Source organism: Sciurus vulgaris, assembly GCF_902686455.1.
Source record: "Sciurus vulgaris genome assembly, chromosome: 18".
NCBI lineage: Eukaryota > Metazoa > Chordata > Mammalia > Rodentia > Sciuridae > Sciurus > Sciurus vulgaris.
Window position 1 is genome coordinate 10,853,098 of NC_136479.1, and position 22,145 is coordinate 10,875,242.

Sequence of the window (22,145 nt, forward strand, 5' to 3'; positions counted from 1 at the left end):
TGGACATTATACGTCGCTGTCTGCATATTGTAGGCCGCCACAACAGTTCCTGGGAGATTTCTTTCTGGCCACAGCCTCCTGAGGCCCTGTCCATCACTACCCACCTTCTGAGGCCCTGGGTTATCTTCACATCTCCCACATTTCTCTTATCCTAAACCCCTCACTCTCTTTTCTATGGACTGCTAGAAAAGTTAGATTCTATTGCCTCTTACTACATAGTACAAAGAAGCCCTCTTACTTTTCCATCACTCAACCAGCCTCAGCAGGGCAATGGAGGGGGCCCCAGACTGGAATCAAAATACCCATCAAGGTATTTTTCTAAACAATAGAACCTTCGAATCCCTGAGATTAATTATGCCACTCCTCTAGAAAGCAGAAAAGTCTACAGCCAGCTTTTGATTACAATAGAAATAACAGCTCAACAATACTGATGTCTGAACATTTAGTAACATCTTTTCCTTTGGGCTTTTCTACCACAGTTCCACCATATCCACCTGGAAACACATGATCTATAAAGGGAGAGAGAATCTCTAGGTTTATTGGCAGAGCTCGAACCAGAGCCTGGAGCTGTGAGGGCCAGCTCAGGGTCCCCGCCATCTCTCCAGTGGGCTCCACATTCCAGTGTTCTCCAGAATCGCATGAGGTGGGTTCGTCAGCAGAGATTCTCCTTCTGTGGGTGCATATGGATCATGGTACTTGAGCTGTAAGTCATGGAAACTCAAATGGCAGTAAGAGTTTATTACCACACATAACGGGAGTCCATGGAGAAGAAAGGACAGCGCCAAGTGGTTCAGCCACTCAGTGATGTCACTAAGAACCCACTTCTTTCAGTCTCTTCTCTCTTTGAAGTTGGCTTCATCTTCAGGTGGGTTATGAGAAGCTGCAGCAGCACTTCCAGGGAAAGCACTCTGACTCAGCAACATTAGGGGAGAAGAAGTTCTTTTCCCATGCTCTTTTATTAGGAAAGAGGAAACTTTTTCTGAAGCTTTCAAGAGGCTTCCGTTTACCTCACCCTGGACTAAGTTGAGTCAAACACCTATTCTTGAAGTACTCATTGTCAGGAAAATAGAATTCCTTGAAGACAGTCAGGCCATGACCTAAGATTAGGTTTCCTGGGGTTTTATGATATTACAAGTAGGCTAGATGTACCCTGAACCACAAAAGCATAATTCTACTAGGAAAGAAGAGGGCAGTAAGGCATGTGGCACACACCCATAATCCCAGCTACTCCGGAGACTGAGGCAGGAGGTTTCCCTGAGTCCATGAGCTCGAGACCAGCCTCAACAACATAGTGAGACCCAATCTCAAAAAGGAAAGGATAAAGAAACTGTGGTATATATATATATATATATATATATATATATATATATATATATATATAAAATGGAATATTACTCAGCTATAAAGAATAATAAAATTATGGCATTTGCAAGCAAATGGACGAAATAGGAGAATATCATGCTAAGTGAGATAAACCAATCTCAAAAAACCAAAGGACGAATGATCTCACTAATAAGCAGATGATGACACATGATGGGGGGTGGGAGGGGGACAAGAATGGAGGAAGGAGGGACTGTATAGAGGGAAATGAGGGGTGGGAGGGGTGGGGGTGAGGAAAAAATAACAGAATGAATCAAACATCATTACCCTATGTAAATGTATGATTACGCAAATGGTATGCTGTTACTCCATGCACAAACAGAAACAACATGTATCCCATTTGTTTACAATAAAAATAAATTAAAATTTAAAAAAAGGAAAGGAAAGGGAAGGAAAAAAAGGAAAGGAGGGAGGGAGGGAGGAAGGAAGGGAGGGAGGGAGGGAGGAAGGGAGGGAGGGAGGGAGGGAGGAAGGAAGGGAGGGAGGGAGGGAGGGAGGGAGGAAGGATGGATGAGAATGGGAAATGAGATGGATGCTAGACAAACAGGCAAGAATGTCCACCTCCATGGGTCTAAGGTGAGACTTAAGGATGCTCCAGCTAGAAACCTTCAGATGATCCTAAAAAAACCCTGGTTTATAAAACACACTCTGAAAATCATGACACACTATGATATATAAGCACTCATTTCCAGAGACTCTGCCTCAAGGCTGGATGTAGACATTTCAGAAACTACTACAGATTGGATCAGGAATTTCTGAAGTCCCAAAACTTTTAGGTTATAGATTTCATGTGAGCCAACTCTAAGTTTCTGAAAATGACCTCTTCTCCCAGTTCCTCCTCAGGTGTTCTAGTTTCCCGTTCTCCTTTAAGTCCAGAAATCATCTCAAAGCAACCCTAGCTTCATTTATGAGCCTGGTTCTAGTTCCTGTCCTATAAATTTCTTCAATCAGTACCTTGAATACACAAAAAAATGCAATGGTATTTGTTTGTTCATACATTTGATGGTGTCCCATAAGTCAGATATGCTTTCTTCACTCCTTTTCATTCTTCTTTCTTTTCTCCCCCCCTTCCATCTGGCTAGCTGGTTTCAAATGAACCATCTTCAAGTTCACTAATTCTTTCTTCTGCATGACCAAGTCTGCTGTAAAAGCTCTCCAGTGAATTTTTCAGTTCTGTTATAGTCTTCTTCAACTCCAGGATTTATGTTAGGTTTTATTTTTTCGATTTTATTTTTCATACACCATTTTCCGAGTTTCATTTTGTTGTCCATCTGTGTTTTCATGCATCTCAAGAAGCTTTCTGTTATGGTTTGGATATGAGGTGTTCCCCAAAAGCTCACATGTGAGACAATGCAAGAAGTTCAGAGGAGAAATCATTGGGTTGTAAAAGTCTTAATCCAATCAGTGATTCAATCCCCTAATAGGGATTAACTGAGTGCCCAGCGGTAACTGAAGTGATAGGGTGTGGCTGGAGATTGGGATTGAGGTGTGGCTTTGGGGTATATCTTTTGTATCTCTAGGGTGTAGTGTCTCTCTCTCTCTCTCTCTCTCTCTCTCCCTCTCTCTCTCTCTCTCTCTCTCTCTCCTCTCTTTCTCCTCTCTCTTTCTCTCCCTCTCTTCTTCGTGACCATGCAAGCTGCTTCCCTCTGCCACACTCTTCTGCCATGATGTTCTGCCTCACCTAGAGCTCCAAGGAATGGAACCATGGACATGGAACCAGCCTTCTATGAAATTAGACCTCTGAAACTGTGAGCCTTCAGATAAACCTTTCCTCCTTTACAGTTGTGCTGGTCAGGTCATTTAGTCACAGCAGCAAAATGGCTGACTAAAACACTTTCTTAAGATGGCTACTTTGGATTCTTTTTCAGGCAATTCATGGATCTCCATTTCTTTGGGGGTCAAAGAAACTGAAGCTTTATCAGTGTCATTTGAAGGTAACTAGAGGTAATGATGATATATCAATTAGTGTTGATCATTAAATAATGTATGACTATATTAAATGATATTTTACACCTTGAATATTTATCATTTTTATTTGTAAATTAAGATTTTTTTTATATTTTAAAAGGCTATAATATTGGGTGAAGCAAATATCAGTTTATTGTTTTCAGATTTACAGGAAAACATCCTCTTGTCCCCAAAAGATGAGAGAAAAGAGATGCCTTCAGGAGGTCAGTTTTCATGTTTTATCAGACCCCAGGCCAGGACATGTCCTCATTGCCATCGCATTTAGCACTGTGTTTGGAAGATTCCCCTTTGTTTGTCTAGATTTGAGGCCCAGTTAGTCAGGGCAAAAGTCATTATCTTTCTCTCCAGCGTTGCTGTCTTCCCAGGATACTCCCCTGAGACCTTCCCATGTGTCCACCACCTGACCAGTTCCAAAACACCTAAAGCATTTACCTGGAGCTGACTTCCTCCAGGATGCTGTCCAAGGCCTGCAAAGATGAATGGGCTTTGTTTAATGCTTCCAACATGTCTTGTGCTGGTATCTAAGACTTATCTCACCATATTATAATTTCTAGGGTCCCTGTGCTCCTTTGAAATATTTAATTCAGAACAAACCTGAATTTTGTCAATCAGTCAATGATTTCTGTGAGTGTCCACAGTTTCCTCCCGCTTCCCTCTGCCTCTGTATCTCCATCAATGCTGGGTTCCCCTGTCTCAGCACCTGAGAACACTAACACAATAGGTCACAGAGCTTCCGGGAACATGAACTTGTAGCATGTGCCCTTCATAATCGTCATGATCGGAAAATCTGGGCAGCCCTGGCTTCAGCCTGCTCTGGGTTTCAATTCCTTACTAAGAACTCTCCCTGGGGATTCAGAAGTCTTCAGAAATGCCATATTATTTCTTCATCTCAGATCCGAAAAAGACCATTATGTACAGCACTTTTTTTAAAAAACAAAGACGTGTTTTTAAAAGACATGTTTAAATGAGCAATAAATTATATATGTGGATCGAGATGTAACCACAAGGATTTTCCTAGCAACATTCTCTACAATAAACATCCACATCAACCTAGATGTCCACCAATGGGAAACTGGTTAAATCTTACACATTTAACCACACAGTGGAATTTCAAGCAGCCATTAAAATTGATGAGATATTTCTAAATTTGTTGACCCAGAAAGAGGTCCATGGAATAATGTGGAGTACAAAAGCAGGTTACAGAACAGTCACAATGCAATCTCATTTACATAGAGGCATATGAGGGTATCTGAGTGTGTGGGTGTGCGCATGCATGTGAGAGAGTGTGTGTCTGTATGTGAGTGTGAGTATGTGCCCATGTGTGTTTGTGCATGTGTGACAGAGGAAAAGAGAGAGAGGATGTGTGCTTAGAAATATCCAGAGGAATATTTATAAAAATGTTAAAAGCAATTATCTCTGGATAGTGGGAGTGTGGAAGGTTTCTCTCTTTCATAAATATATATGTATATATATCCGTACTGTGTGAATTTTTATTTTATAATAAGCACATATAATTTATAATTTTTGCAGTGAGGGGGCTCTTTCCTGTTTCTGTGACTTTCAAGGAAAGCCTTGAACAGGGGCAGAAGCCACAGGGAAACCACCCCCCTCCTTTTGCCTTTGTGCTGGGAAAGAGACAGGTCATGAGCTGACTGACTATAAATGAGCTTGGCTTCTTTTTTTAAACTTTTTGTGCCTGCAACCTACAGTCACTCTCTCTGCTCAAAAGACTCTGAAACTGAGGACCCCCTTCTGGGCCCCAGTGGGGGCATTTGCCCCAATTTTCCACTCCCTGGATGCCTCTTTGCCCACACAAAGCAGGCATTTTCAAACACATCCAGAAACTTCCAGAAGGATCTGTGTTCAGCTAAGCTATCGCCCCATGAATCATCCACCGAGGGAACGGTCCTCTCCCATCAGCTTCGTGGCCACCCCTCACCATGCCAGACCCCTGTGAAGAGGCCCCGGACTCCACCTGTTGTCCTGCCGCCCATGTGAAAATTCTAATTAGAAACCATCCTTTTCTCCCTCAGTCTCCTCCAGCCTGGGGTCTTCCAAAAGGACACTACCCCATCCCTAACCCTTTAACCACAACAAGAAGATGATGAACCACAGGAAAGACATAAAGACATTATTTAAAGATGTTTGGGGGGTTGGAACCATTGATACTGAAAATGCTCATTTGCACTTCCTGAGTTCTGCTTACAGTTCCCAGAGATTTGCCCCGAAATGCTGCTAATTTAGCATGGCCAGGGAAATGTGCAAGGACTTTAAGAAAAGATCTACAGGCAGGGTCTGAAAATGGGAGCCCTGTTCTGGAAGACAGTGTCAAAGGTACAGGGTGAAATCATTGAGAAAGGTCCCAGGTGATCCATCCAACCTTGACTTTGGCAAAACCTCCACTCTTCCCTGGGTAAAGGCATGTGTGGAGGGTAATTGTGTGAACCAAAGCAACACAAGGTTCCAAAGCTTTCCCTCACCTCTTCAACCAGAGCACTGACAACCCCCTTGACCTTGCCTTTGAATTCCAAACCCACTGTATCAACCAAAACAGAAGCAGGGCCCATAGCAGACAGATATTGAAGTTTATCGCAAGGAATTGGTTTACATGGTTACAGGATCTGGCAGGTAAGTCCCAAGTCTGTAGGGGCAGAATGTCATAAAGGCAGATGCAAACCCCTGGGCTGGTCCTCAGGCAGACTTTATTCACCAGCTGAGGCTCTGCTCTTAAAGCCTTTCCTGATTGAACCAACCCCACCAAGATTACCAACCATACTCTTCCTTACATAAAGCCAACCAATTATGGACTTTAATTGTAACCACAAAATACCTTCACAGCAGCACCTAGATTAGTGTTGATAAAGTCACCTGGGGCTGTAGCAATGACAAGCCTACACATCAAAAGATCATCACACATCTGTACCACCAGCTCTCCCAGGTCTCCAGCTTGCAGACAGCAGATTGTGGGACCTTCTGCCTCCATAATCACACAAATCAATAACACACACACACACACACACACACACACACACACACACACACACCTGGTTTTATGTCTCTGGATAACCTGCCTAACATAATAATTTAATGATGTGGATCATGTTTGGGACAGAGGGGCAGAGTTGTGAGCTCATTCCTCCTAATTTGTGTATGCATGATAAGAAAACATAAAACCAGTCATGATTAATAGGCAATCTAAAACAAAACCAAGAGGCTTTAAACAGAGCCTAGTCTTAAATATACTATTCATACCAATTTAGGGGAGGGGAGATTTCAAATACTCCTGTCTGAAGGTTCTCAGATCAAAGAACTTAAATGACATCTAGGAGATTAAAGGCCATCTGATCCACAGACAAAACATTCCATTTCCTAGGAGAGAGATTTACATCAAAACAATTATGCCTTCATTTTTTAATAGCTATGTTCCTGTAAGGGCCATTTTTATTTTATTTTTTTGTGTATTTAATAACTATTTAGTGTTATTGAAGGTACTGTTTGGGGTTGGATGCACACAGGGTTCAATAAAAGAAATGCTCTAGTTGTCTCAAAAAACTTACAGGTTTGGGATTTGGGTGGACAAATAAACAGGCAATTACCAAAAAAAAAAAAAAAATTAAAAGCATTATTATTGGGTGATTTGAAAATACATAGGAAGGACATCCACCTGGGCTTGGGAAGATAATGGAGACTGTTAATTCTCACCAATTATCCTAAATTCCTCCCCTATCTTTCCCAGATTCCTCTGCAATTAGGATGGGACCATGTGACTAGTTCTGGCCAATACACTGTGAGAGGAAGTAACACCTGTCACTTCCAGGCTGAGGTCATTAAAAGCCATTGTCCTTCACCTTCCTTCTCTCTTCAGAGAGCTTGGAGGCCACATGTTCTGGGTTACCTCGGCAGCAAGGCGGATCAGGCTACGCAACTTGAGTGGCATTTTATCTGCGTGGGAGAAAAATCTCACTTGAACAGTTGTTTAGCTTGGTCTGCCATGCAACTTATATAATTTCCTAATACACCAGAGGTCAGAAAATGCTTCATGAACAGAAGGACCAAAGAAACAGGACCGGAAGATTGAACAGGATTAGGCAGGCAGAGATGTGGCTGCACAGGCATCCAAGCAGCAGCAACAGAGTCTGCCAGGCTTTGGAGATGGTTGCTTATAAGCAGAATTTGGGTTAGAGGGTTTTTTTGTTTTGTTTTGTTTTGTTTTGTTTTGTTTTGTTTTTCTCCCCATTAAGTTCCCTTAGAGGCTTACAAACTTCCTTATATCTATTTCTCCATATTCAATGGCAGGAATTTCTAACTTTTAATTGAAGCCTCTCAGCTTATTGTTCCCCATGTTCTCCTTCAAGTAGCTAATGACCAGTAAATAAAACCACAAGGGCCCAGCCTAGCTGCTGTTTAAACAAACATTTTATGGGAATGCTCTGCAGAGAGCCGCAGCTCCAGAGCTCTCCTGAAAATCTGCAGCATTGTGTGTTTTCACAACCGGGCTCTGCCTCCTGCTTTTGCAGCATAAGCCCTTTTCCTTTACTTTCAACTGTGCTGGAAATGGTCTGCTTTAAAGTGCTTAGTGGTTCGGACAGTTGCAGCCCATCCACTTCAGCCCCCAGAGCTCGCTCCAGGTAATGCCGCAAAGCAAAGCTCCTTCTCGGCACACCCACTTTCACCCAGAGTGCACCCAGGGGGCAGTTCCTGGATTCCTAGTCCACAAATAACTGGTTTAAGTAGCCAGTGGGGCGGAGCTTTTAGCCCAGGGCCAGGGCTAACTAGATTTTCAGCCCTCGTTGGTTCGTTTTCCTTCAAAGGCCTTTTCCAAAGCAATTCCAAGAGTGATAAATGGAAGGAGAGAGATCAATTTGCAGAAGATACACTGGTAGAAACTCAAGTCCCAGTTCTCAATAAAAAATACCTCCAACCCTGATTAGCAGAGCAAGGGGATCCATCTTGTTGTCTACTACATGGATAAAAAGGAAAAATGAAGCAAAGGCTCTGGACTGACATTTGGAGCCCAAAGAACACACAGGATCAGATAGGAGAAAAGCTGGAATATCCAGATCTCAAAGAAGCTATCAATGGAAAGAACTACTTTGCAGTTTGATATAATAGAAAGAATACAGGCATTCAAGTGAGCTGGATCCGAGGTCATATCCTGGATCTATGTCTTGCCTTAGTTTTCTCCTCTGTAAAATGGGCTAACATTCTGAGTTGCCAAATTGTAAGGGTTGAGAGATAGTAATGTGTGGGGGAGTGTCGATGCTGCCATCAAGTACAGTTTAAGAAGCCATACATATGTTCATTTAATCCTAACAAGACCATGAAGTAGATACAACTAATGTCTCCATTTTTCAGCTGAGAAAACTGAACAGAGAAGTCGAGGCCATACAGGGAATGCAGATGGGATTCAAATGCATGCAATCTGATGCCTAAGCTCAAGCTTTTAGTCACCTCGTTATGTAGTGAATGTTCAAATCCATGGAAGTAATTTTTGCTGCTAGATCACAGGAAGGTCAACAGTTAATTGTATCTAAAGCATTATGAAAAATGACCCATCGGGTCCTGGTGGTAACCTGGCTAGGAGGTAGTCATTATTCTACTTACAGAAGAAGAAATGGAGGAAGGCAAAGACTGAGAACTAATCACCATACATACTGCCTTTCTAGGTAAAGGCAAACCAAACCCTCACTGAGCTCTCAGTGGGGATGAATGCCAGCCATCCATTTAACTGCTGGGTGGTAAGGACCCTGAGAGAAGAACTTTACCTCCCAGAGCCACTGTGTACAACAGGTGTTCTAAGCTCCACCCCCCCACACACACACACTGCTGTATTTAGCTTCACCCTTGGCACATGAGAACTGGCACAACAGAAAACCAATATTATTAATTACAGGCCGGATTATGGGGGGGGGTGGCAGGAAGCACAATAAATTTCATTTCTTTAGAGTCTCATCTGGTTTTTAACTAAAAATTATCCCAATCTGCTGAAACTTACCTGGCTTTCTAGACATGACTCTGTCTTTTGATGTGGCCTCTTTGCAAACAGAAAGTTCTGCAAAGGATAAAGATTTGCTAGTTCATGGACTTGCACACAAAAGTGCTATGGGTTCTTGTGGTGATAAAAGAATCTTTCAAGTGATGATAGCAATCAGGTAGTGTAGGGTCTCAATGACCTTGAAGAGGCCAGCATTTATGGGATTCTTCATTTGGCTGAGTACATTTGGGTTTTTATGAAATTTTAGTAATACCCCAAAACTTCTGTTAAGCTATACAGATGCTCCTCAACATACAATGGAGCTATACCTTCGTAAACCCATAGTGAGCTGAAAACTTATGTTTTAAGACTCTCACAACAAAGCTGAGCCAGAGGGCACGCTGTAGCATATCAGCCATCTTCCCTCAGGATTGGGAGGTGCAGCTTCTTGCTCACGAGAGGCTAGCCCAGGGAAAGATAAAAATTCAAAATTTGAAGAATGATTTCTAATGAACGCATGTGGCTTTTGCACCATCATAAATCAAAAAAACATTAAGTCAAGCCATCCTAAGTATAGCACCATCTGTAGTGGTATGTATTAGTCAGGATGGGTGCAGTAACAAACAACCCCAGAAACCTGGCCACAATTGCCACAGTGTGGGAAGGGTTGTGGTCGTTCCAGTCCTGGTTGGTAAAGTCTCTGCCCAGACACCCTTCCCATTGGCCAAAGCAGGCCAAGCTTAACTTCAAGGTGCAGGGAAGCATGACACTATTGTGGACACATTCTGTGAACAATGCTGACGACCGCTACACGCTACACCTCACGTACTCATTCTTTAAATGCAAATGATATATGCAGAACACACAGGGGAGGCAAAAGTTTACTCCTTAGTAATTCTCACCTGGACCTGAGCATGAAATTGACGTAGGACAGATTATCAAGACTTATAAAAGTTTCGTAGGACATGGAAATGAAGGACCCAAGGAAGTGGCAAAACCTTCCCGGTTGAACAAAAAGAGACAATCCTGGGAAAGAGACTAGACTGCGCTGGAGACTGAGGGAAGACAAGAACTGCACAGAACCCTCTCAGCACTCCCCCTTGAAGGAGGGTCCCTTTTTCCTGGTATAGGGAGGAAATCTTTCATATGGGAAAGATCTCCTCTTTCAGGAAGAAAACAGTTTTGAATGTCCCTTTTGCATCTACTAGTTTTGAAGGGCCTTTAGCTCAAAATGACCCGTAAGCCACTGCAGGCCATCTTGGAGTGGCATATTCTGCCACCCTTCAGCACCTACCATGTAGCAGATGCACAGAGAGTGAGACACCAGAGCCACACACCCCAACACTCTCATCTCAGCACACTGGTGACTGGGTTTCCCATGAACAGCTTCAGAATGATACTGCTCACGGAGCATGAGTGAGGAATGAACTCTTGCTGTATCCAGACACCTGTATTTGATTTTGGAATAATAATGATAACGCCTGCTGAGTGCTTACCAGGAACTAGGCACTGTGCTATGCACCTCACAGGTATCCTCAGGATGTTGCTATGAAGGCCATACTAACTATCCCCATCTCATACATGAGGCAGTGGTGGCTCAGAGAGGCTGTGATTCAAGAAAGTCTGCACAGCCTACATGTGGGGAGCCGAGGTCTGCAGCAGGATACTTACTCCTATGTCTCTCTGGTGTCTGTCCCTGCTCCCTTTAGCCCTGCACATGCTTCCCAGAATCACTTAGGTGCAAGTGGAGGAGGAAGCATGAAGTTATCCAAATGGCCTAGACTGTGCTCCTTAAAGGCCACTCCCCACTCATATGACCTTGGGAAAGTCACTTATCTTTTCTAGGTTCCCTGGACACATAGATAGACCAGACCTCATCTTTGATCTCAAGAAGTCAACATTCTATTTTCTTAAAATGAATTCTCCTTTTGCATAGTAGTTACACCATGCTTTAAAACAACTTACCTTTTTGGAATGCAAAAGCAATATGTGCACCATTAATGCATTGTGAAATGCAGCACAGTGGTAAAGAGCCCAGTTTGGGGATCAGTAGCTCTATGATTTAGGTTGAGTGATGGATCAGTACAGATACAGATCCTGGCAAGAAGCAGCACACCCAGAGGTGGGTGCTATGGTTTGGAAATTACATGCTAAAAGCTGAGACCACAGGATAGCATGTTGAGACTATGGAACTTTAAAAAGACGGAGCCTGGTGGCAGGAAATTAGGTCATGGGGGCTCCACTCTCATGAATGAATTAATGCTGTCTGGAGTTGTTGGTCAGTTCTGGTAGAATTTCATTAATTCCCAAGACAGCAAATAATTATAAAAATCATGAGCCTGACCCTGCCTGTCTCTGGCTTCCTTCTCTTCACATGAGCTCTCTGACACATGCTTCCTCTATCATGATGCCACCTGCCATGAGGCCCTCACCAGAGCTGAGCACATGCCCGTGCCAGTGCTCTGCTCTTGAATCCCCAGAACCATGAATAAACCTCTTCTCTTTATAAATACCCAGGCTTTGGCATTTTGTTATAGCTACACAAAGTAAAGATGCTGTGAATAAAGAGAATTTAATGAAGTAACCATTTGAAGATGTGAGCAGGACTAAAAGATAAAGAAACATCTAGGGACTAAAAACAACCAGGGGCCATTACCACCTGTGAGCCTAGGTGGACTGGGGAGGAAGCTCTTGCAGAACCTAGGAGACCTGGTGCCTTCAGTAGAGGAACACTGCACTACCAAGCCACAGCCCGGCAGGGAGAAAGCCAGGGCAGCAGGTATTCCAAACTTTCACTCCAGGCCCCTGTCAGAGCCTCCCACTGGACAAGTGCAACAGAAGCCAGCTGACAAAGGACTCCAGTCAGTGCTGTCCACAGAGGTCAGCATCAGGGGCACAAAGAGGGGTGGAGAAAGGTCCTCGCCTCACCCTCTGAGACTCCACTTCTTTTTTTTTTTTTTTTTTTTTTGGTGCAGGGGATTGAACCCAGGGCCTTGTGTTCAAGAGGCAACCACTCTACCACCTGAGCTATGTCCCCAGCCCCACTTCTTCATCTTACAAAGCAAGATACCAGACATAATTACCAGCTGGGAGTGAGAATTCGGCAGGTGACAGTATACAAGAGGCTTAGCACAGTGTAAGTGCTCTGTGAATGTCACTGGAGAGGTTGCTGTGGTTACTTACAGAGGAGGAAATCAAGGAATTGCCCCTGATGGCACAGCTGGTAAATAGAGCAGCCAAGATTTAAAGATTAAAGAAGCCTCTAGAGTCCATTGCGGCTCCGATCAGGACCTCACGTAATGCCCTCAACCAACCCATCTGCCAACACCCACAACTGCCTTCCTTGGGGCTCTCTCTGGCTGCCAGAGCCTGCCTGACCACAACATGCTGAATGAGATGCTGGGGATTGACGTCCCTGGAAGCATCGGTGGCTAAGCACCCAGCTACCTCACCCCAGGGGACGACTCTGAGGTGCATGTTCCACCCTGGTTCCTGAGCTGCAGGCGGCCACACGGGTAACTGTCTTGCTGATGTAACCTCTACCACTTCCCTGTCTTCCCTGACTCATTTCCACTCTCCTCTACGGTGTCTTCTGGCATCACCTCCCAAATAAACCACAGCACAAATCATTATTCCAGGGTTTCCTTCTGGAAGAAACCAAACCAACATATCCATTCTCTTTCCCCTGGACTCCACTGTCCCCCATGTTGCTTAAAACAGGAATGGCTGATGAAAATGCAGCCCCTCCGTGCGAGGGAATTAGTACTCAGCTATCAAGAGCGAAGCGCTGATGTATGCTACAGTAAACATGAACCTTGAAAACGCGCCCAAGGAAAGAAGCCAGACACAAAAGGTCGCATATTGCGTGATCTCATCTACACGAGCCATCTCCCACAGGCACGTTTGGAAAGACAGAACAGAATGGTGCATGACCAGGGCCAAGGGACGGGGAAATGCAGGCAGCTCACTGGGGCAGAAACTGCAAGGAAACGTGGTAAGGGTGTGGAGAAAGAGCGGAGGGCGGGAATGATGAACGTGTTGATCTGAGGCTCACTACCACGGGCAACTGGGGCTCAGTCTTTAGACATTCCTGAAACATCGCACAGAACAGGTCTCAGGATTGGTCCAGCAAGGGACAAGGCATCCGGGATAATGATTTCCCAGCTCCGATCCCTCAATGGTGGAGGATGGTCTTCAGAGCACTACATCTCTGGTCCTTTGGGATTGCCCTGTGCACAGGCTGAGCAAGCTCCTCACCCCTGGAGAGAGTCCTCAAGCCAAGAGGCTTAGAGATGCATGTGCTCGAAGGTCAGGCAGGTAGCTGTATGGGACTGTCCACCACAACTTCCAGAGGACCAAGGGATTGGTGAAAGGGATGTGGCATGGAGCACTGGTCATGTCTGTTACCGGGACAAAACTTCAGCAGCAATGTTTTCTTCCTTCTTTAAATATCTAAAGTAAATATGATAAAATGTTAATAGTTGCTAATTCTACCCACTAACGCATGGGTGGCTGTCATATCCACTGTTTCCAACACTTCCGACCACCCTAAAGAGAAGCTAAGCAACACCTTATTCCCCTCTCCTCAGCCCATGGTGACCTCTAATCTTCCTTCTGTATCTATGAATGTGCTTATTCTAGATATTTTATATATAAGACTACAACATTTGTCCCTTTGTTGGCTTTGTACAGAAGTTTTCAAGTCCATGCATGTTATAAACTATATCAGAACCTCATCCTTACTTATGGCTGAATAATATCCCACTGGGCAATTAAACGACACATGAACACTTGGGTTCTTCCTATCTTTAGCTATTGTAGCTGTGCTGTAATAAACGTTGGTATACAAGTAGCTATTGGAGTCCCTCTTTCCAATTCTTTGGTATGTACCTAAAAATGGAATCGGCCGGTCTTGGGGTAACCTGTATTTAAATTACTGAGAAAACTCTGTGCTGCTTTCCATAGCATCTGCACAAGTTTTCATTCCCATCAGCAGGGTGTGAGGGTTCCGATTTCTCCCGCTCCTTCCCAACATGTGTTTCCCTCCTTTCCTTCTTTCCTTCCTTCTTTCCTTCCTTCCTTCCTTCTTTCCTTCCTTTCTTCCTTCCTTTGTTTCTTCCTTCCTCCCTTCCTTCCTTCCTTCCTTCCCTCCTTCCTTCCATCTTTCCTTCCTTCCTTCCTCCCTTCCTTCCTTCCCTCCTTCCTTCCCTCTTTCCTTCCTTCCTTCCTTCCCTCTTTCCTTCCTTCCTTCATGTTACAACCATCCTAATAGCCCAGTGAGGATCAAGTACAGCATTTCCTATATCACTGTGGTTTCGCCTTGCATTTCCCTAATGACGATCCTGAGTATCTTCTGATGTGCTTATTGGCCAATTGCATATCTTCTTTGAAGAAATACTTATTCAAGCTTTCTCTAGTTTTCAACCTTTTCCAAATAAAAATGTAAAGTCTTACAGCTTGCAGTGGAGCCTGTTACTTGAAAAAAACAAAATGTCTACTTTTTCTAGGGAAGTTGCTTTCTTGTTTGTTGTTGCTTTTGTTTTTTGTTTTTTGTTTTTGTTTTTGACAATCATTCTACCTCATCTCTCAGCAAATTTCAGCCTCAACTGTATCATTCATTCCTTCAGTCAGCAGGTTTGCTGAGAGAGTTTCATGAAGTTTTTTGGCAACATCTGAAGTGACAGGCAAATCCATCTTTGGGCAAAGGCCCAAAGAGTTGCGCTCCAGGAGGCAGGAACAAGGGTGAAATCAAGTTGTCATCTGCTGTCAGCTTGTCCTTCATTCTGGACTAAGGGGATTTGGATGTTTTCTTTGGGTTTTAAGTAGGAAAATGATATTTTATCATGACCAAAACATGGAACAAGAAATGAAGAGAAGGAGGGCTTTTAAAAGCAAAACCACCAACTTTAGTTTTGTGTCAAAATTCAGGTCCTATGAAGTTTTTCAGACTTACAATATAGTTTCTCTCCACTGAGATTTAAATCAAGCAATTTTGCCCCTATTGGCATGTTGATATCCTGTGTTCTACAAAAATACCAAGCCTCATTCAATAGTCTCCAATATCCTGTTTCCCTAATGGTAAGTTATTTCTACTCCCCTTCCTCCTCTGCCAAACTCCCAGACATTTCTACATGATATTCAGTGGGAGACAGCACCTGTGAGCTGGGTGCAGGGCCTGCGCGTGGACTGCAGAGTCAACAGTCAAGGGTAAGACTCATCTTTCGCATTTAGCATCAGTGTTGTTGCCGCTGCTGTTGTTATTAACTTCTCTCAATCCCGTTTTTTAAACTGGAATATAAAGGAAATAAAATCATGGCAAATAACCATAACACCAACTTTATCTCACTTAAATAACTCAGATATTTTAAAATATATCTCATTTGTAGTCCAGAGCCTAAGTGGGATTCAGGACTGGTTAATTCAGCCACTCAATAATCTCATCAAGGATCTGGGTTCTTCAAACTAGGCCCTTCAACAGATGAATGGATAAAGAAAATGTAGTACCTATACATAATGGAATATCATTCAGGCATAAAGAAGAATGACATTATGGCATTTGCTGATAAATGGGTGGAACCGGAGACTGTCATGCTAAGTGAAATAAGCCAATCCCCAAAAAATCAAAGGCCAAATGTTCTCTCTGATATGCAGATGCTAACACACAATAAGGAAGAGTGGAGAATAGCAGTTCATTATATTAGACAAAGGGAAATGAAGGGAAGGGAGAAAGGATTGGAAAGGAAAGATAGTAGAATGAATCGGACATAATTTTCCTATGATCATATATGAATACACGACCAGTATACAATCATAAGAATGGGAAGTTATACTCCATATATGTATAATATATGAAGATACATTCTACTGTCATGTATAACTAAAAAGAACAAATTTTTAAAATTTTTAAGAAAAGGATCTGTGTTCTTTCCATTTTGCTGATCTGCCAGACAAAGCATTAAAGCTATCCTAAGGCCAGTTCCTTTCTAATACTCAGAAAGCTATCAACTACAGCCACCTTTAGAATATCCCCCAGAAGTCAGCAAGATTCTCCTCCAATTCGATAATGAGTAGAGATGTTTTCCCATTAGACTGATTGGACAGAATTGATAAAAAAAAAAAAACTCCTGAAACTAGTGAGTGATTATAACAAAGATTTCAGGATACAAGGTTATGAAATAAAAGTTAGTCACTTTCCTGTAAACCAGCAATGAAAAAGTAGAATTTAAAATTTAAAAAAAACACACCACCATTGTCATTACTATGTCCCAAAATAAACACTTAGACATAAACCATACATATATACAAACATATGTATAGAAAATTACAAAACTCTGATGAAAGATATCCAAGAAGAACCAAGTAAAATGTAGAGATAGCCCATGTTCATTAATAGGAAGACTCAATTTGTTATAATGTCAATCTTCATGATTTCATTTATAAAAATCAATGCAATCTCAATCAAAATTCCAGCAAGTAACTTTGTACATTTTCACAACCAGATTTAAAGTTTATATGGAGAAACAAAAGGCCCAGGATAGTTGACACAATGTTGATAAAGAAGATAAAAACCGGAGAACTGACACTATTTGTAAAATTTACTATTTGGAGAATAGAATAGTAAATACCAGAAGCTGGAGAGAATAGAGTGGAGGGAAGGGTGGGGACAGAGTGGTTAGCGGGTACTAAGGTGAATGGGAAATATAAGTTCTAGTGTTCTTCTGCCTAATGGGGTGACTGCAGAGAATGATAACGTACAGTATACTTCTAACAAGCTGGAAGAAAGAATTTCATTTTGTTTTGTTTTGTTTTGTTTTGTTTTGTTTTGTTACAGTACAGTACAGTGCAGTGCTGAGGGTCAAACCCAGGACCTCACACATGCTAAGCAAGCACTCTACCATCAAGCTACAACCCAGCCCTAGAAGAAAGGATGTTGAACATCTCCACAAGAAATGATAAAGGTAAGGAGATAAATACACTTATCTTTATATGAAAAATGTACAATGTATGAAAACATCTCATGATACCCTATAAATATGTACAATTTTTACATGCCAATTAAAACAAACAACTTTAAACATTTTTAAACTTCTTAAAAGGTACAATAATCAAAAAAGTATTGTATTGGCAAAAGAATAGACAAAAATATCAATAGAACAGGACAGCAAACACAGAAATAAACCTATATAAAGTCAACTGATCTTTAACCAACGAGCAAAAGCAACACAATGAGAAAGGAGCCTTTATGACAATTGGTGCTGGAACAACACAACATCCATGTGCAACACGATGAATCCATTCACACTTCATGCTCTTGACAAAAATCAACTCAAAATGAATCACAGACCTAACTGCAAAATGCAAAACTATAAAACTTCTAGGAGAAAATCTAGGTGACCTCGGGATCAGCAATGACTTTTCAGGTGTAACACCCAAAGGCATAATCCACACCCTCTCTTCTCTTTCTCTTCTATATGGTTTAGGTTGTTTCTATCCATTGGCACCAAGGTGATCCCACAACCAAGACCAGGCTACCCAGCACAACTCCTCCTTAGTACAGGCATCGATTTGTATACAGTTACTTGTCCAAAGCTACTTGACAGACGATCCCTTCAGCCTCAGACTCTTGATGGAACATTCATTTCTCTGGCATTACTAAGCAAGCAGAAAGGAAGACTAGAGAATGTATGGGTCGTGTACAATGGAGACACCCTGTCCAGAAAAAAGTCTTTGTGGAGACAAGTTACGGAGCAAGAGAAAGGAACGGAACTATGATAACACTGTTTGAGCTCCTGGATCCAATACTTCCTGAAGTCAAACTATGGGTCCCTTGAATTTATCTATTATCTATACCAGTGAATCACATATACACGCTATTTTTAATTAAACCAAGTTGAATTGAATTTCTGTTAGCTGCAACCAAAAGAACCCTAACGAATAAGGGGGTGAAGGAATAAATAAGAGCTCAAATCATGGACGGCAAGAGTTTGCAAGCCAAGAATCTACAAAAAAAAAAAAAAAAAAAAAAACTTGAGACCCTTGGAGTTTAAGATGGGTATAGATAAACCTAGTGAAGTAGCAAGAAAAACAGATCATGGAGGGCCTTGAGACTGTTGCCAGAGTTGAAATGACTTTTAAAATTCTTTGCTTCAAAAGTCTCTATAATCCAGCAAAATCAGTGAAATTCTGCTAGAGATGAGATGCTCATGACAGGAGACAAAGACTCACCCCGGAATGTCTCATCCAGTAAGTGAAATAAATACAATGCCTCGCCCTGGTTGATGTTACTGTTTGGGTGTTTGGGTTGTGTGCTTTTGGCTTATTCTGGCTGCTGTTGTTTTTAAGAAAATCCTCATCCAAAATCCTCCAGCCTCCTCAGAAAGCACTGACTCCTCTGGGCACCTGGCACCTTCAGGGCTCGTCTTCTGAATCTGTAACGCACACAAAGGATAGCTGCTCAAGGGGAAAGCCAGTCCCTCTGGCACCTTCCCTTCTCCACAGTTCAGAGAAGACTCAAGAATCCCAGGCTGCACAGTGGGGATTCTGGCCTGGGCAGAGACAAGGAGGTGGTTCTCGTCCACTGAAATTGTGAAGACTTAAGGGCTGACCTTGAAGAGCACCAGAAGGTAGGAATCAGATAATAATCAATCTGAAGGAATGATGCAGTTAAGGTCCAGGGAAGATGGGAGGAAGCAATCCACAGCCCTGAGCAGTTGCTCCTCTGCTTCTGGCATCCCTCATCCTGGTCTTAGCACAAATGACAGAGGAGACGCCCACCTGCCCGAGGCCAGAGAATGGGGTCTGTGGGAACCTCAGTCTCATAGAATCCTGCACAGCAGCATGTTAATATCAAAATGCAAACATAAAGTGGATAAGCCATGAAGCAAGCCGGGGTGGGCAAGCTTTCCTGTTCCTCCTCCAGCCTGCTTTTCTCCCCGCTTTCATCTTGGTCCTGAACGTCAGTCCTCTGTCCTGGAGTCAGGTGACATCCTTTGAAAACTTGGTACTATTTACGCATTTGGAATAAAATGACTGCGTCTTGTCAGCATAGATTGTAAAGCAAATATGGATGACAGCAAAGGCTTTCCATGTGCATGGAGGTCCAAGGAGCCCTCTCTCCAGCTGACCTGGTTTCCAATGCAGGCATCGGAGTGCCATCTTGTGGTGAGGTGTAAGAAGGACACTGGAAGCCTCTAGGATCCCACCTGAGTACAACTTTCTGCCATCCAGGAGGAAAAGAACAACACACACTTCAGTCTAAATTTCCTCACTAAATTTTGGCCATGCCTTAAAAACCACATCTCCCTAACCCAGAGCCCCCGCAACTCATCTTCCTTGGCTGCAGAAAATATTACAGACCTTAGAAAATCCTCCCTTCAACACACTCACCAAAGTTGTTTGGGGACATTGATCAGTGATTTGACCCAGAAGCTAAGGGAATTTTTTTTCCAATTGAACTTTATTAGTGAAGCGTTTTCAGTGCCTGGACTCTCCCCTCTAAAATCGCAGCTTTCCTGGAGTAATGGAGGGAACAAAACAAACACCAACACACACAGGGCGTGCAGTCTCAGGAAATGTTCCTGGCCCTCCTGCACCTGTCTCATTATGTCACTGTGCACGTCCATGTCACAGGAGCAAGCTTTGCAAAACCTCACACAGTCCAAAAGCTTGATCTCTTTATAACATGGTCCCAAAGCTGTACCAGGTCCAAGATGCTTCTTTACTATAGCAGCCAGCATAAGCAGCAAGGGGCTGTCACCAGGAGAGATGTCACCAGGAAACTGTGGAAGAATCAAGGAAATTGGTACCGGTGAAGTGCCAGGGAAACAGCTGGCACGCGGTAAGGTCGTATGTGTTGGCTGCTCTCACTTTAGTAATATTATTATGATGCACACTTTAGGGCTTTCTTCTGAGATACTGGTAGGAGCCAGATATACAATAATGTGCACCAGCAGACACACTACTTCAAACTCTCAATAACTGACAACATTTTAATGGAATTTTCCCCCACTGGGAGCAGTTGTGCCCCCCAAGGGACATTTGGTAACATCGAGAGACATTTTGGGGTCGTCGAAGTAGGAAAGGGGTTCTACCAGCATTTAGCAGGTAGAGGCTGGGGAAGTTATAAGCAACCCAGCACACAGCACAGCACCGCTGAGACCAAGAATTATTCACCCAGTGTCCAGAGTGCCCAAGCAGAGCAGCCTCACCCTGTCACTTTATGGTGTGGTCTCCTTCAACATTCTTAACAGTCCTATGCGGCAGGTATTATTACTCCCCCATTCTGTAGAAGAGGAAACTGAGGCAAAGAGAAGTTCCCCAACACACTCGAGATCACACAGCAGCCAAGCAGACATGGGGGTAAAAGCCAGGCTTTTCTGGCTCCAGAGCCTGGGGTTTTTAACCCCCGTACTGAGGCTCTTCCAGCACCCTGGTATTACCTCTCACCCCACCCCAGACTGCAGGAGAACTTAGTGTTAAGACAGTAAGAAAGGCAGCTGCCTTTATCCCGCCCTAACCATGTCAGCCGCTCTGAGAATTTGAGAACACAGACTGGCAAGCTCCAGTCCCTAAGACAAATCCAGACCCCTACTTGATTTTGTAAATAAAGTTTTATCAGAACACAGTAACATCCATTCATTTACATAATGTCTTTGGCTGCTTTCAGATCCAAAACAACACTGAATAGTTGCAACCGAGCCCATCTGCTTGATAAAAGCTAAAATGTTCACACTCTTGGGCCCTTTACAAGAAGTATTTGTGAGTCTCTGATCAAGACAACTCAGGAAAGTGGCTCAATTGGTTTGAGGCACCCGTTGCCAAAATTTGCCTTTTGTCTATGGCCCCATGAAAAAGTGAGCTTCGTGCCTAATTGAGCATCCCTTTCTCCCATGGAAACTTCTCAACACATATCCAGGATAGAGATCAGGAGGACCTTGTTCTGCCTAAATCATCTGTGCTTAGACCTTTCTGGCCACTGATAACACTACCTGTCCATCAATAAAACAGGGACACAGGCATACCCTGAACCATGCTAACACATGGCTTCCAGACTTCCTCCTGTGTACATTGTGTGTCCCAAACAAGGGACATCATAGTCACCAATGCCATTGATAAAAGTATTAATTATTTTTTAAAAAATTGGATCATTTGTCAAGCATTTTGCAGATGAGGTATTATCTCATTATAAGTATTAACCCTGAAAACAACCCACACGGTAGTAGTATCATGCCCATTTTACAGATGGCAACTGCCTCAAAGATGGCTTGACCAAGTTTAAGAAAGCAATCTGCCTCTGTAAAAAATTAAAATATATTTTAAAAAAGCTTTGCATTCACTGGTCTCTTTAGCCTATGAATGTACCCTCTTACTCAGCAAACCTGAGCCAGCCAAGCCCAGGTACTCATTAGTTCATTAGACACAAATTCTGTCCTCACAGAGTTCAACTACATAGGGGAGGCTGATTGTGGGGCAGATACTAATAAAATGAGACCATTAAGCACGCTCATACAGACAAGCCTGGTGTAGTGGGAGTGGAAAGAAAGGGTGTTGAACCCTGTATGGGGCTTCCTAAGGAAAGGAAACCTCAATCTTTTTTTGTTTGTTTGTTTGTTTTTTGTTTTGTGGTGCTAGGAAGGGAACCCAGGACCTCACTCATGCTAGGCAAGTGCTCTACCACTGAGCTACCTCTCCAGCCCTCAAGTGATTCTTTTTTTTTTTCTTTTTTTTTAATTTATTTTTATTTTAAACAAATGGGATACATCTTGTTTCTCTGTTTGTACGTGATGTAGAGGCATACCATTTGTGTAATCATACATTTAAAAAG

The 22,145-nt window shown here is 42.9% G+C and overlaps 1 protein-coding gene across 1 annotated transcript in view; it reads left to right on the top strand.

The window, feature by feature from the left end:
* The window catches only part of LOC306649528 (zinc finger protein 638-like), a gene marked incomplete at both ends in the record, with an annotated part of 62,655 nt that overhangs the window by 379 nt on the left and 40,131 nt on the right, over nt 1–22,145 (top strand).